This window comes from Theropithecus gelada, chromosome 16 (genome assembly GCF_003255815.1).
Source record: "Theropithecus gelada isolate Dixy chromosome 16, Tgel_1.0, whole genome shotgun sequence".
NCBI lineage: Eukaryota > Metazoa > Chordata > Mammalia > Primates > Cercopithecidae > Theropithecus > Theropithecus gelada.
Window position 1 is genome coordinate 21,952,098 of NC_037684.1, and position 17,905 is coordinate 21,970,002.

At 41.3% G+C, this 17,905-nt stretch overlaps 1 protein-coding gene across 3 annotated transcripts in view; it reads left to right on the plus strand.

Moving 5' to 3' along the window:
- Nucleotides 1–17,905, plus strand: part of CA10 (carbonic anhydrase 10) — a 533,205-nt gene that overhangs the window by 398,644 nt on the left and 116,656 nt on the right. The gene's annotated exons all lie outside the window — the stretch shown is intronic.

Below are 17,905 nucleotides of genomic sequence, written 5' to 3' on the forward strand. Positions count from 1 at the left end.
TTTTTGATGGGGTTGTTTGTTTTTTTCTTGTAAATTTGTTTGAGTTCTTTGTAGGTTCTGGATATTAGCCCTTTGTCAGATGAGTAGATTGCAAAAATTTTCTCCCATTCTGTAAGCACTGCTTACTTTCGAGCGTTCCTGAACCTTTTTGCTGCCCAGCATTCCTGTTTTTGAATTGCATCTGTTTGTTTCACCTTCAGGACCACCTACTTTCTCAGGCTGGATTTCACACTTGGCACTGCTTACCTCGTAGTGATCTCAGCTTCTCTTTTCAGCTGTAATTTACTCTTGGCTCTCAGACTACTTACCCCTGACTTTTCCAGATATTCGTCTGTCTGGCTGGCTGGAGCCATCTCAGCCTGATACCCTTCTAGTTCTGGACTCTCCCCTGGTACCCTTCTAGTTCTTGACATTTCTGCTGGATTGTCTACAACCAACACCCCCTACACACATGCACGCGTGTGCGCATGCACTCACACACACACACACACACACACACACACACACACACACACACACACGGAGCTGCCTGCCTTGCAAGCTCTCATTAGCATTAAATGCCAAGTTTCAGGAATAACCAGCCTTCTTGGTTACAAGTAAAACGGAGATCGCTGCATTAATGCAGTAATGGAAATATAATGGAGGAATTTATTGTCCCTGAAAGACAATATCTGCCACACAAACCCCATGGGATATCTCCAGACAGTAAGTAAAGCTCCACGGCTCTAATTCCTCTGGCCCATAATTATCTTGGGAAGACCGTGACCCTGCAGTTCTCTCTATTAAGAGTATATTTCCTTACAAAATGAACTGTGCTGTATTGAATCGCATCATATTGATCACTAGAAATTGACATATTGGGCTCATTAGCCAGGAAGTTGGATAGTTAATTTATGAGGTTTCTCAGAGCCTGTCCCAGACCACTCATTGAGGGAGCTCAACAGCCCACGATGAGATAGAAGAAAGTTACTCCAGCAGAGTGCATTTATTTTTCTCTCATTACAGAGATAATGAACAGAAAACTTCCCTGGTACAGATATCGCTTTCCATCCCTTCTCCCCCCAACCCCAGAATGACTTTGCCTTATTGCAACCAGATACCATTTGATGGGCGAACAGTCTTATTCTGCTCATTAGCACCATTTTTCATTTAAAATCTTCAACTGCTGAGATAAAAAGATGATCTAAGTCTTTGCCTTTATCTTTAATATTTAAAACTGTTCACACAACCTTTTAAAAATCAAATATTGATGCTGCTACCTGTTGTTCTTCAAAGTGGAGCAATTATATTGCAGGCCCTTCACAGTAAGTCTGCCTTTATTAGAAATGAGAATGGGGATGTTAAGGAGACATTTATTTCCCTGTCTGTGGCCTCTGCCCCCATCCCCATAGGGTGGAGAGCTAGGAAGAGCATTTGGCTCTTAAGAAATGTGCTGAGGCAGCCACTTGAAAGCACCTAGTGGGCAGGCTGGCAACAAATACAGAGATGCTAGGAGCATCCTCAGGGTCGATTCTGCAGGATGGTACTGGGCCCTTGGAGTCATGTACCCTCCTAGGCTCTCAGCCGTTTTGCCACAGGAGGCCAGTTTACTACAACCCCTGCAGCCTGGATTCTTGGGGAACCGCAGTTCTGGGCAATGGGATGGTTCCACACTGCCCTCTAGTGACTAGGCTCAGAAGCTACATGTATCACACAGTCCTTTGCATTCAGCAATTCACGGAGGATCTCCCTGTCCTGTATCGAGGACTGGGGATGTGGAGGTGAAGGAGACACATAGCCTGTTCTCATAGTGGAACATGGGGGCAGATAATTACAAAGCAACGTTTATGTGTTATTACACTTAAGGATGTCATAGGAACTCAGGGAAGCATCATCACCAAGCCTATGGAGTTTCAAAGGACTTTGAGGAGGTGGTCTTGACAAATGAGAAGGGGCTTTGCAAGCCTAGGAAAAGGAGATGCAGCTCAGGGCCTGATTGTGAAGGGCCTGTTGTGCCACTACAAGATTGTGGGCATGAGCGGTTAGGAGACAAAAGAATTTCATAGAGATACTGTGTATTGTCCATTTCAGATGCACATTTTTTTTTCATGTTTCAGCATCTCTTTAGGAGGCCTCCCACAAACAACTGCATATTTTATTTGTAGATTTTTTTTTCTACTTTCATGGTGGTTCATAAAATCAGGATATATTTCACAACCTATGGCATATTTCAGGAAATATGGTAAAATAAGGGCTAAAATTGGGCCATGTCTAGGGGACAGAGAGGAGGGGTCAGAATAAGAAGAGGGAACGAATAAGATACATTAGCAGAGACAGAGAGAATGGGCAGATTACAGAGGGTTTTTAGGACGTGGAATTTATTTAAATTGTTGAATAAGTGTATGTCAGAGGTGAAGGAGAAGAAGAAAAGGCTCGTCTGCTAAGTGTGTGTACGTGTGTATATAAACAACTGGAAGGAACTCATGAAAATAGGTTTTACCATGAGCATTCAAGTTCATTGACAGCAAAAGAGGTAGGGGGATTGCATAGCAGAAATGCACCATGAAATCACCTCATTGAGTGGAAATCTGAGAGGCTTTTCAGTGGACTAGAATGGTGAAAGTGGGACAGAAAGGGTGTTAAAATGGATCAGATTATTTCATTTGGACCCTCTGGGTTTATGATTGTCTTCTGTTTATAGAAAACAGGAGCACAGAATTGCATTTAATTGTCTCTAATTCATCTGGTGAACATGCTTTCCTGATATTAGCTGGATCAATTGTACAAATAACTTCAGAACCACTCAATACTTTTGTCATGGATGAGACTGAAGGGTTCCATTTGCTTTCCCGTGCTGGATAACCAGAGAGCTGATTTTAGGGTCATTAGATGGCAATAAAGACTCCCCACCCCCACAGCACATACTCCACTGACTTCCCTCAGTAGGCATTTCACTATATTAAAGACACAAATTGGCTGATATAACCGTTGCTTTGAAGCCATGAAATGGAATATCAGTTGCATAAACTGAGCCACATATTTCTGAGATATTGATTATTGCAGTATAAATCTTCTCACCCCTAAGGTAAAATCCTAGCTGGTGCTGTCAGCTACTTGATAATCATGCCATTGGGCTTTTCTTGGTTGTTGACTTTTATATTTTATTCCTATTAGGCAAAGACCAGGCAAGAGGGAGAAGACCGTTGAAAGAGGTGTGGTGGGAGTGGAGGTGGGGGTGCACATCACAGAGGAGGCACCGAGAGTGGGGGCTTGCCTCGATATAGAAATGTAGCAAATCTGGAGAATTGGTGTAGGAGGGCAGAGCATAAAAATGGGACATTATTTCCTAGGAAAAGCATCTTTTTTAAACATGATTTATTTCAATTTGTAGTGGGAAAGGGTTGGACAGATGTGCATTCAAATTCTCCCTCCTTTTCTTGCTAGCATATGGCCTAGGCAAGTTATTTAACCCCTCAGAGCCTGGTGTTCCTTCTTTGTGACTCAGATATAGTAATAGCTCCTACCATACAGATTTGGGTGGAAAGTAAATAATAGAACTATGTGAAGCCCTAGCAAAGAATCTGTCACACAGTGGCTGTTTGGCACCTACTGTCGCAGATCCTCTGTGCAGACCCTTCCCAGCAGCTGCTCCTGTTCCAATCACTCCGGGAACACTGGACTCGTCACTATTGCCATTCCCTTTGCATGCCTTATATTTGCCCATTCCCAAGCCTTCACTGATTTTATTCCCTATTCTAGGTATCTCCAGATGACTACATCCTGTCCGTGCTCCAAGACCCATTTCAAATGCCCAGTCCTCTGGGAAATGCCTGTTGTACCCATGGACACAAATCATCTCTCCTCCTTAGAGCCAATAACACATGCTCTAAGACCCATTTCAAATACCCAGTCCTCCGGGAAATGCCCCGGTACCCATGGACAAAAATCATCTCTCCTCCTTACAGCCAATACAGCAGCTCAGCAGGCAGTCAGCATGGGTTCTTTCACATGTATTATCTCTTACACTCATAGATCTGCAGCCTATTTACCCTCACTGAGCCTCAGTTTCTTCATCAAATGGTGATAATAAAAATATTCACTTCAAGTATCAAGTTGCTAATGCATGCACAGTTGCAGCCATATAGAGCTCCATAGACGGTAGTGATATTGACGGATGATTATTAGTAGTATATCGAGATTTGACCTCTAGTTAGAAAATGTAATCTCCTTGGTTGCCTGCTTCTAGAAAGGATGCGTGCAGTTTCTAGAAATTTCCGTGGTCACACCTCACTTGTTAAGGGCTTCAGTAGTAGATAGCAACAGTGGTGAATCCAATAATACGTGCATGAAGGGTAGAGACCTGTTTGGATTTTGGTTGTGGATGATGTTTATTTATCAGTTTAGGACCCAACGCCTTGCTTCCACGGCACAGAAAATGTTCATTACACTTGCAGAGCCACTGAGAAATGCAAATACGTGAAAACTGGACAGCAATGTGAAATATCAAATTCACAGTCATTAACTGACAAGACCAGGAGCTTTGATGAATAGAATAAATGATTGACCTTCAAGATGGGAGCAGAGATTATACAATCTTGGGAGGAGGAAGAAGCAGTGAAATGAAAGCCCCTGGGAATTCTTCCATCATCCCCCACCAAATATACCTGTGAACAAAAGGTTTCCCACTTTTATGTCATTTATCTTTTCAGGTTTTTTTTAATGATGTTCAGATTCAACCAAATTCTTAGGAGAGATATTAAGAGGCTTATAATTTAGGAATACACATTATGTATTCCTAGTAAATAGCACTAAGCTATGCATTACTGAGTTTCAACATCAATAGATTCGAACTGCCAACCCAGGCGACTGTCACTTGGCTGCTCCCAGGGTGGTTGACCCATAAAACTTGCAATATGAATCACACACACAAAAAGAAAGAAACCTCAACAGATAGAGGGCTATCTGTCTATTTTGGGGATAGGAAACAAATATAAGTTACTGGCATTAGATGCCTAATTTATTCATGGAGTGTTTAAGCCTCCTCAGAGCCTGGTATCCTCAGCAGCTGCCCAGCTGGCCACTCCTTAATATAGCTGTGTTTGCATGAGGGAGGGCGGCCTATGAAGGAAGACTGACCAGGCTGCACTTCCGGTATGGCAGCCACTAGCCACATGCCGTGATTGAGTCCCTGAAATGTGGTGAGTTCGAATTGTAATGTGTTTTGAGTACAAAATACATATTACATTTCCAAGATTTATGAAAAATGAATGTAAAACACCTCATTCATAATTATTATATCGATTACATGTTCAAATAATATTTTGAATATATTGGGTTACATGAAATATACTCCTAATGTTAATCTCACTGTTTTGTTTCATTAATGTGGCTACTAGAAAATTTAAAGATTGCAGATGTAGCTTGCCTTCTGTTTCAGTTGAATAGCTGCTGTACTGTACAGGACTCTTGTAACAGCCCAGGTTATACCATCAGATGTGGTTGTCTACAGAGTATTTCATTTCATTTTAAAAATCATTCTGTTTATTTTCAAAACAAACAATATGAAAGAGCACAAAATGAAAAATGAGTCTTGCATCCCATCCCCTCCTTTTCCTGCATTTCTTTCTGTCCCTCCTCCAGAGGCCAGCTCCCAGTGTCCTGAATACTGCCCCAAAGACATGTAAGAGACGAGAGATGATGCTCCTCCATACTGCCACCATCTCCACCACTCCCACCACTCCCTGCTGTCACACACCTGGCCTGTCTCGCTGATTTACACTGCCTGCTGACCACTGTGGCTATCTGAGTGCGTCCTAGAGCACAGCACTCACAGTGAGCGAGAGCCTAGACACCATGGGAAATAAATATTACATCTTGAACTTGCATACAATGAAATGAGGAATGAGCAAAGAGACTTACTATCTAATTATCCCCCAAGCATTTGCTATTTCTACTTTCTTTGAAAAACTGGCATCGAGGATGTTAACATCTGACCAGTGACGACCACACGGGGAATGTTAAGAAAATGATCTATGGACCCTGCCAGTGTCCTGTGCGCCATTGTGTCCCACAGGCACCCCTTAAAAGGCATTTTCCTCTTTGGAGATAAAATAACTGGAGATCAGGAGTTATTTGCCTAAAGCCCTGTGAATCAGGGATTGAATTAAATGACATTAAACTAGAAATAAGCTTTCTAAGGCAAGTTTTAGTATATTAATTAAAGCAGCCTAACGTTGAATTTTCGTAGTTTAGGGAAAAATGGTGGCCTGAAGATGAATCAAAGTATAACCCACTACATATATTTAGAAAGAGCTTTAGTGCTATATCTTTATAATTATCAAAGCAATTCCTTAAGGTATGAAGGGAGGATGGAGAAAGGATAAAAAACTCACTCTATATTACTGTGCCCCTTCCCCGCTGCACTGAAGAACTGTCAGACTCAGTTCAAATGAACATCAAAGGAAGCCCAGAAGAGGAAGACATCAGATTCCCGAGTCCTACCTCAGACCTACTGAGGCAGAATGGGGGCTGGAGCTTGGACCAGGTACCCAGATGATGCTCAAAGCAAAACCTTATCCATTTTCATTCAACAAATGGAAACCAAACATTTTTCAGGAATCAAGAAAGGTAAATAGACATCCAGTCATGCCTATATTATCCTTACAAAAAATTAAATATATTAAATATAGATTATTACATATAATAAAATATAAAATAGTTTATATATTACACATTTACATATATTAAATATATTTGATATATTAAAGTATATTTTAAGCACACAGAGCAAAGAAGTGTACTCAACCCAATCTCAATTTGGGCTGGCATTGACAGCTAAGGTGAGTCCCCAACTCATGAAAGGAGCATCAGCACAGGCGATTCCACTGGGGACATACTGCTAATCAATCAGCTGGTACCATCTTGGTTCCAGTAACTTTATCCAGTTGGCATAAGACTCCAGCCACTCACTAAGTAAGAAGTTAAAAAAAAAAAAAAATTGGATCCAGACAACCAACAATGAAGGGCTTGACAAGAACTCTCCAGGCTCTCCACATGCTAGTGGGCTAAGGTTTAAAGCAGAGTTTTAACCCAGGTAAAGGAATTGGAGAACTAAACCAAAAACCCAGACTGAATTGGGGTCGTTCGGACTAGGCCTGCTTGTTGACGGTTAAGAGAAGCACAGTGAAGCATAAGGAGATTGGCTTTGAGATCGGACAGTCTTGCATTCACAGTCTGGCTCTTGAACCCGCCGGCCGTATGAGCTGAGCACGTGGCACCAACCTCCTACTGGAAAATGGGAAGCTCATGCTGACCTCGCAGGTTTTGTGTCAGGATTTTAAATGTTCATAAGGCATCTGAGCAGACACAGAAGACAAATTATCAAATTTAAATTTTACTTATAATATGAAATTATTAAAATAACAATATTAAACTAATAAAACCATTGGTTGGCAGTGGTGGTTCAGTAAGAAAGAAATACATGGGACTTGTCCCCGGAAACCCACATACCAGGGTTGTGAGGGAAAAACTCATTCCAGGTACCACTCTCTGAAGTGTGCCTTCCTGGTCAGAGGCTAGGCAGCCTGAAGTAGGTGAAGGGCTTCAGTGCCAATGACTACGTGTGTCAAGAACATGTTCGGCCTAACGCCAGTCATGAGCCCATGGTATCCTTGGATTGGATGGAGGAAAGGGAGCATTCTCTTGACTTAGCCCATGCCTTAGTGAACCAGGCAACATCATTCACACCTGTTCTCTGTGTCTTCTGTCATTACCACCATCAATCAAGTTGAAGAGATGCTTCACTGCAATGGTGCCACCTAGCATCCCTGCAGAGTGTGCAAATAAATCATCTATTATTTGAAGAGTCAATATTATCAAAAAGAGATTCAATGTTTTTAATAATAATAGGATTAATACAATAAACAGCACATGTGATCATTTCATCTAGTTTTTCAGTGTAGATGCCAAAATCCTATTCTTTTCACAGAGGAAACACAGGCTGACTCAGATGGATGGGTAAAAGAAAGATCAGAGTAAACTTAGCATTACTAAGGAAAAAAAACACTATTTTCCCTGCAGGGTTAAGAGTAGTGGGTGAAATCTTAGAAGTACGTCAACTCCTGTACCCAATCCCACCAATGGTAACTCAAAGCAGATCACTCCATTCTAGTTTCATTTTCTTATGTACCTACATCTAAGCCACTCTCTTCCTAACAGCCCCAGCCTCTGAGCTCCAAATATTTTCCTTCTGCTTTCTTTCAAAGATGCATTGCAAAAAAGAAAAAATGCATGCCTACTCCTAAAGCTCCACACCCTCTGCCACCATGCTCTCATCTAGCCTCTAATCTTTTCCATTTGTAATCAATACTATGAAATCTACATAGCATAAAACATCTGGACAAACACTGAGAAGAGCCCAGTATCTAGATACATAGTGTCATGTAAATGGCAGGTCCAGATGTCAACTTGAATTGTTTCTATTTTTCTGTAGGCTGTAGTAGTTGTATATACACACACTTATTATAGTACTCTAGCATTTCTAACTTTGAGTCAGTATTCTTAGGTACCCTCAGCATAAGATAATTTAAAGGAAAAGCAAGAGAATAAGAGGAGGGGGAAGTGTGCTACACAAAGCAAGAAACAGTCAGTGGGTTGATTTCTAATCTTGGGTTTGCTGCTTGTTTGCATAATCCTGGACAGCTCGCTCAACCACTCTGTGTCTCAGTTTCCTGGTTTATTGAATAAGAAGTTGGGCTTGATGATCTCTGAAGTCCTTTAGCTTTAGAATCCACACACCCCTAAGTTTGCTAATCTGTATGTCTGCTATGCTGCACTGAAGCCAATGATTTGACTCCAATTTTTGACACTAATTTTTTTTCTTGCATTGATGCTTCCAGAGTTCCCATGTAAGTAAGCAGCACACTGGCTTTTTGTATTCACTCTTTACAAATCAACCCTTTGATCTCTTGAGCTACTTTGCAGAAAACTAGACTAAGTGGTGTTCTTAAATCTCAGACTCACTGATTACATTGCAAAGAAGGCCTATTATACACCTCAGCAGAGTGGCCAGAGACATATAACAGGAAACTTCGGTTGCAAAGAAAGGTCACCTAATTCATGACATGGCTGTTGGACCTTCTTCACTGAGTGGCCTTCCACCATTATGGGCTCAGCCACCCAGTTGCTCAGCACTAGGAGAGGCAGGTATGACCCATCTCTCAACTCCCAGCAAGCGAGGATTGGAACTGCCCTGCCACCCTGGGTCTAGACCAGGTCTGGACAAATTAAACCCAATCTGGCATAACCATGCAGGCATCGTATTTTAATTAAGAATTGATTCCTAACCCCAGAAGCATTTTAAAAACTTACCTCATCTCCCCAACACTCTTCCTACCAACTCTGACTTCTCTTTCAAAGAGCTATAGAATGTGCAGTCAAATAGGCCTGGGCTAGAATTCTGGGACTGCCAATTTCTAACTGTGGTGCTTTAGGTAAAATCCTTTAACCCCTTTGAGCTTCTGTCTCCTCATACGTAGAATATGGATAATGCCTTCCTCACCTGGGCAGCATAAGGATGAAATGAGATGATGTATAGAAAGGGCCTGAATACACGGCCCAGAGTACACCACAGTCAAGCCACTGTTGTTGATGTTGTGATCCATCACCACCCAGTGTGTTTATAGTTACGTGTTTTATAGTTATAGTAAAAGAAAATCTGTTGACTCAAGCTCATTCTTGTTGGTTAAAAAAAAAAAAATCTGCTGAATAAGACTGTATCCGAAATCCCAAAGACAAGAATGCCAGCTCTCCTATGTTATCAGGGAACAGGGCCCAGGTGCCAATTCCATATAGAATAGTAAATAAATAAAAAGGACATTATTACATTTCTGAAATGTACATGGTCACTGAGAAATGGGAGTGCACCCTCTCTACAGTGACTTAGAAGCTGCTCTTTGAGACCCTGGGAAGAGCATGAGCTTTGGGTCATGAAGATTTGAATTCTAGTCCCCTCACTTTTTCCTTTTGTATTTTTGAGTAGAACTCTTAGCCTACCTGTACCTGGTTTTCTAATCTAAAAAGTGGTACCACACCTGACACATAGTAAATCCTCCAGATTAGTAGGTGTCCTCCACCCTTCCTTTCCTAACTAACTGGGTTAAGAATGCAAGTAGCTCCTGTACACGTCAGATGGGCCATCTCTTCCTTCTACACGACTGAAATTCTGTTCCCTCTCAGCTACTCCATGTGTGGTGTTATATTTCCATTTGAGCTGTAGATAATTATTTTTTACTATATTAGAGGAGATCTGAGTCAGACTGCCTTGAGAGAGAACACATCGGAAACCTCACATAATCTTTGTGTCACATCAAGCAAGTAGCTACTTATTGAATCTTTTGGAATTTCTGAAGGTAAGATTTCCTCTAGCTTAGCTTTCTGCAATAAACATCCACCCTACAAGCACTATCTCCATTAAACCAAAAGACCTTTGACATGTGTATTTTGTGAATTGGTCTTTATAAACAGATATACCTCCTCCTCTTTTTTATCCCAAAATATGAGTTTATACAACATCTAAGACCAAAAACAATAAGGGATTTACATAAAAATAACCTCCATGGTCCCATCTATACTCAAGGATAAACTTGCCTTGTTCTTTAACAAGAAAAGTTAAATTATTTCTTTGTAATTGTTCTATCATTCAGATGTGCATTTTTTCAAACTGGTTCTCCTTCCATGTGACTGACATTTGGAAAACAGTCTTTGTATAGCTGACTTTTAAAAGTATGTGATGTAGGAAATATATAGATAAAATGCATATGTGTTTGCATTATATATAATATATGTATATGTATATATAATATGTACAGATATAGATAAGGTAGCTATATAATATATGCATGTATATATACACACATGCATATTAGTATAATATAACCCTTTATGTGTGGCATCAGAACAACTACTTGGTTAAGAGCTATTTGAACAGATGTAATAAAGAAGGCAAATAGAATTTGAAAATAAGTATAGTGGTTAATTGATGTGTTAACTTGGCTGGGACATGGCACTCAATATTTGGTCAAACATTAATTGGGATATTTCTGTGAGAGTGTCTATAGATGAGATAAACATTTAAATCAGTGGAATTTGAGTAAAGCAGATTGCCCTGCCTAAGGTTGATGGGCCTCATCCAATCAGTGGAAGGCCTCAAGAGATCAAAAAGACTGACCTCCCTGAATAAGAAGGAATTCTGCAGCAGGGGACCTTCAGAGGTAAAATGCAGCATCAGCTCTTGTCTCCAGCCTGCAGGCCCACCCTGCCAATGTCCATTATTAGATGAGACAATTTCTTAAAATCTCTTTATTTTCTGTGTGTGTGTGTGTGTGTGTGTGTGTGTGCATGTGTTGTCTCTTTATTTTACCTATATATATGTATACACACACACTATTTTACCTATATATATATGTATACACACACACACACTATTCTGTTTCTCTAGAGAATCCTGAGTAAACAGTAAGTAATCCTAAACATCCTGAACTCCAAAATACTGTGAGGCTCCTACACTCTCAACCCACCTCTTGAAGAAAATGCCGAAATATTATGTTGTTAAATAACCATCTCTGGCCGGGTGTGGTGGTTCACGCCTGTAATCCCAGCACTTTGGGAGGCCAAGGCAGATGGATCACCTGAGATCAGGAGTTCAAGACCAGCCTGGCCAACATGGTGAAACCCCATCTCTACTAAAAATACAAAATTTAGCCAGGCATGATGGCAGGTGCCTGTAATCCCAGCTATTCGGGAGGCTGTGGTGGGAGAGTCACTTGAACCCAGGAGGCAGAGGTTGCAGTGAGCCAAGATCACGCCACTACACTCCAGCCTGGGTGACAGAGCGAGACTCCGACTCAAAAAAAAAAAAAAAGCTGCACAACTTAATAATTTCCAGTGGTTAAAAGCATAGGCTTTAGAGCCAAAGATAGCTGAGGTCAAGTTCTGGCCCCAGACTGATGGCGGTTTGCTTCTATGGAAAGTGCCATAGAAGCCAGGTAAGACAGGTATGCCCTGTGGGAGGCCTTTCCTCCACATGTGGGTTTAACCTAATATCTTCCCGCTGAGAATAAGCAAATGGTAGGGTGTCAAGTACCACATCATGTTTGGTGCTGGGTTTAGTGAGGGAGAAATTGTGATGATTAACAGAGAAAGTTCAGGTTCAGAATTTACCACCACCCTGTGACACCCAGTAAAGGTTCTAACCAAGATGCCATCTGTTATGAACAGGATTGTAGATGACTTTCAAAGAAGGAAAATATTTCTTACCTTAAAAATACATTGACCGGCTGGGCGCGGTGGCTCACGCCTGTAATCCCAGCACTTTGGGAGGCCCAGGCGGGCGGATCACAAGGTCAGGAGATTGAGACCATCCTGGCTAACACAGTGAAACCCCATCTCTACTAAAAATACAAAAAATTGGCCAGGTGTGGTGGTGGGCACCTGTAGTCCCAGCTACTCATGAGGCTGAGGCAGGAGAATGGTGTGAACCCAGGAGGCGGAGCTTGCAGTGAGCTGAGATCGCGCCACTGCACTCCAGCTTGGGTGACAGAGCGAGACTCCATCTCAAAAAAAAAAAAAGGCGTTGACCAAATTTATTTCCCTCTAACATAATGGTGTCACCAGAATGAAAAAAGATGACCCCATTTATTAGAGGCCCTGAATCACAGACTGCTTCAAAGCACTGTGTTTGCTATGCAAGGATATCTAATTTTGCAAAATAAATATACCAGGCTAAAATTTTTGCTTTGCAAAAGAGCATATTACTTCTAGATAGTTTCAAGTCATCAAGATAATATTGATTGACATAAAACCTGGACAGGCATATCTGTGGAGGACCTATTACCTGCTTCCCTCAATATATGTAGCTCCAGTCTTAAACCAGTATGAATTCTGCAGGTGAGGAAACTGAGGGATTTCCTTAACCTTCAGGTTTCTCGAAGCCTCCTCCTGGGATGAACTTCAGCAGCCTAGTGTCCAATTATAGTCCTATCTTTTCCTGAAAAAGATCCTACTTTTTCTGTAACTGCCTAAGATCTGCAAATACAGACTGGAGAAGAAATGAAAATCCCCAACATATTTTTTATTTACTTATTTTTAATTTTAATTTTAATTTTTTTGTTTATTTATTTTTGAGATGGAGTCTCACTCTGTTACCCAGGCTGTAGTGGTGCGATCTCAGCTACTGCAACGTCCACCTCCTGGATTCAAGCAATTCTCCTGCCTCAGCCTTCCAAGTAGCTGGGATTACAGGCACACACCACCACACCCAGCTAATTGTATTTTTTAGTAGAGACGGAGTTTCACCATGTTGGCCAGGCTGGTCTCAAGCCCCTGACCTCAGGTGATCCACCTGCCTCGACCTCCCAAAATGCTAGGATTACAGGCATGAGCCAACGTGCCTGGCCCCCCAATGTATTTTTTTTTTTATCTGAAAGGAGCAAGGATACTTGCGTTTGCTTACATCGAGATCATTAGTCTTGGAATCAGAAGACCTGGGTTTGCCACCTGCCACTGTGTGATTCTGGATAAGTCACTGAACCTTCACCAACCCCCACTTACTTTCTTTGCTGTTAAAATGGATATCACACACATCTCACACCTTATTTTGCAGTGAATTAAGATAAAGCAAAAAGAGCTGTGAGGCAGCCAGAGGCAACCTGGACATCCCTTGCAGCTCCAACTTCTCCATTCTGTTTTGTTTCCTGGTCTGTATAATACAACTTTTTTCAACATGCTGTGCACCAAGTAGTTCATTGAAAACACAGTAATTAGCATTCGAGATAAAATGACACTGCTGCAATGTTAATTACTACAGTGCAGATGTACCCTTAGATATCATACATAACGTTGTCAAGCCTTTATTTTTAAATTAAAGTGCAACAAACCATACCCTGGCTACACAGCTTTTTTTTGATTAATACAAATTAATGTTATTTCGGTGTCTAGGGGAAGAGTGGGAATAAGAGGGTGTTGCATCTCATTGTAAGAACACATAGGAAAATGATAGCAGTTATGGATTGCCCATAACTTTGTGCCCCCATTCAGGTCTCTCCATAATGGAGTGCGAGCTCCATGATGGCAGGAAGAGGGACTGGCTTTGCTCACAGTCATACTGTCCCCAGCTCCTAGCACACAGTTAGGTGCATTGAATGTTTTGTTCTGAGTAAATGGCCAACTGAATGAATGAATGAAGACAGAGCCATGTATGCAGAAGGGGTCTGGAAGTGGGATCGAAGAACTAGAAGGCACTCTGGTGTATTCCTGCTTCTGGTTTGGGGTTTGCTTCATGGCCTTTAAGATGATTGTGCATTCTCCTCATGTCTAGCACCTTAAAACCCAAAATGAGAGGCCAGTGAATCCTCACAAGGCAGAAGTTAGCTCCAGTTCTTCAGGATGACATTTAACAAGCAACATTATATTCCACCAGGCTCTGGGAGTTTGGGAAGACATGGGGAAGAACAACGAGAAACCTTCAGTATCACCTAGGCACCCATGCCATAATAGCCAAGAGTAAGGGAAGGAAGAGAATGAACATTTGTGACCATTGCATATATTAGTTAATTGTCACAACCTTATGAGGGCAATTTTTACCAACTTTTTATTCTTGTAAAATACATACGACATAAAATTTACCATCTTAACCATTTTTAGTGTACAATTCAGTGGTGTTAAGTACATTCATATTGTTGTACAACCATTACCACCATCTGTTTCCAGAACTCTTTTTATTTTGTGAAACTGAAACTTTATACTCATTAAATACTAACTCTCTCTTCCTCCTTCAGTCTCTGGCAATCACGATTCTACTTTCTGTTTCTATGATTTTGGCTACTTTAGATACAGCATACAAGTGGAATCCATTTACATTTAAAGTAATTACTGATAAGAAGGGACTTTGTCATTTTGCTATTTGTTTTCAATATGCCTTACAGCTTTTTTGTCTGTCATTTTCATGGAGGAAATTCTGTTATCTCTATGGTTAAGAAAACTGAAGCTTCAAGAAATTAAGTAAACTACCCTAGGTCGCATGGCTAATAAGAGGCATACTGAGAATCTTTTGACTCCAGGGCCCCTGATTTTTCCACCCGCTGGTGCCAATGTGTTTCCCAAGTACTGGGAAAATTCAGGCAAGCATAAAATGTAGTCAGTGCCTTGATTCAATGGGCAAGAATTTTCTTGGGAACATTAGACAGACATAGATGAAAGGATTTCTAGAAGTGTTAGGAAGCCCAAGATACTTGACTAATTACACAAAGCATGCATGTCATAGGAACTTGGAGCAATGTTTTTTGTTGCCTTTTATACCACAGAATGTCACTGGATTGAATCCCATGGTTCTGTGCTTAATGTCATTTGAAGGGAACTACAGAGATCCAGGCCTGCTGTGTGGGATCTACTCCCCATAGCAGATGGATGCAGCAATACATAGTAAATGCTGTAATAATGTGCACACTGTTTGACCTGGAATTTGCATAATGAAATATCTCTGGATTAGTGAAAAGATTAATCCATAAGGATGTTTATTACAGATTTTTTTTAAAATAATGAAAAAGTGAAAGGACTGTAAAGATTCAACAATCAGCTATATATTTTTACAAGGAAATATGATGTAGACATTTCAAAGTGATATTGCTAAAGAATAGTTAATGACATGGAAATATCTATATGTTAGTGAGAATAACATATAAAGTCATATATACATACAAGTGAAAAGTCTTTATTATATATTCATAATGCACATATATAAAATGATCTCATTAAAATATGGGTCTATAGGTATGAGTGTGAAAATTATATGCCAAAATATTAGTGGTGATTACTACTTAATTGTGAAATTGTGGTCTATTTGCTATCCCATATCTTTCAAACCATATAATAATGCCTATGTATTATCTTAATAATTAGGAAAAATAGGTTATATTTAGAGATGGAAGTCATGTCAAACACAAATCTGTCTTGAGCTATTGCACTGCAAAGGAAGTTATGGGAAATAAAAAGAAGACAACTTCTGATTATCTCACACTAATTAAATAGACATTTATTTGAGCCTGGAGAACAGGAGTGAAGTCATTGGCATGGATCATTTGGTTGCAAGGAAAAGATAACTTGAGGTTAAAAAATGTGTTGGTAAGGCGTAGAATATTACAAAGTACAGTTCGGGCCTCTAGAAGGAACTAGATCAAAGAGACACAAAGACATCTGAAGCTAAGTAGTTATTCTCCCCATTCCCTCCCCTCTTCCCCAGTGTGTGGTCTCCTCTGTCAATGTTGGGACATCTGCCTCAGTCCCCTCTCTCTGATCTGACTTTCTCTGCTTAACAGTATGGTTGGTACCAGGCGACCTTGCAGTTCAGAAACTCAGTAGTCTCTGTTGATAGTTCCAGATTTCATAGGAGAAAGAAGATGACTGACTTAGTGTATATCAGCTCCCTTTTGCTGCATAACAAACCACCCCAAACTTTAGAGACTTAAATAATTTTTTAGCTCCAAGCCTGTGGTCAGTGGGCATTTCTGATCTGGGCCAGGCTAAGCTGATCTCAGCTGGGCCAGTCAGCTAGTGGATCAGTCACAGAATAGCCAGTCTAGACAGCCTCTCCTGGAATGGCTCTCCTCACTGTGGTCCCATCCTCCAGCGGGCTAGCCCAGGCTCATTTGCATGGTAGTTCACGGCTCCAGGAAGAGATGAAGAAACATGCGTGCCCTCAAGGTCTACTCTCAAGACTATCATATTGTGTGTAGCACATGCTGTTGGCCAAAGTAAGTGACAAGGCCAGCCCAGACTCGACGTAGAGAAATAGCATCTTATCTAGATGACAGCAATTACAAAGTCACATTGTTGGGAGCGTAGTTATAGGGAGGGGAAGAATTCCTGTCATTTTTGTAAACTGCACGTAATCTCTAGAGGCCGAGCCTGACATGAGCTCCATGCAGTAGCTGCACCACATTGCCATTTCCATATAATGTCGTTGGTCGATGTACCAGGGGAAGGTGAGTCTAGGGAATCCACTATTTCAACCTGGAAGTGACACTTGTCATGACCCCTCCCAGCCCATGGCCCCCACCAGTCACATGGGCTCCATTCTACAGTAAGGTAGCAGGAAACAAAATGAGTCACTGGAGTATTTGGTGAGCATTATGGTCTCTGCCACGGTGAACAACCCAAGAGCTACTCATTCACAACACCAGTGTCAGAAAGGTGGAAGGGGGGCAGGAAAATGATAGCGCTATAGAGCATATATATGAAAACCACATCTAATGAAGGTATCAGAAGTTACAGGAAGCCCTTCAGGAATCACTAGGGCTGAAGGCTTGGCCAAAGAAGTCAGAGTAAGTAGGAAGAAAATCCAAGTAGTTCAGCCTCCTGTAACCCAGAAACACGCCTTCCAGACTCATTCAATGTCTCCCCTAAGCTCTAGATCCTACTCCCAAAGCTAAGCCAACCCAAGAGAGTAGGAAAGTAGAGTTTCAGATGGGAAAGAGTGTTCTAGAATCAATTGTTGTTGAGAAGTGCTAAGGTCACAGTCAGGAAGATGAACCTGAACATCAAGGCCCAACAAGAAAAGAAAGAAGGAAAACGAATGCCCAGCAGTCATGTTAGCAGTTTGGAGGGGCTGGAGCAAGATGGAATCAGGAATAAGGAGTAAGTCTAGGAATCTGTGAAACTGGAAACTTGAGTGAATCCCTTTAGTTTAACACTTGAGGCCCACAAGCTATGAGGATTCTGTGCAATGTCTGGTTGCAGGGCAGGAAAAGGAACTAACCAAGACACACCATATAGGACGCTTGAGAATTCAGACCTAGGCTTTCCATCTCCCACGAGCGTCTGCTTCTGTTCACTCATTTTCTCTTCCCTGTCTCATTTGGCCTTCTAGTATCTC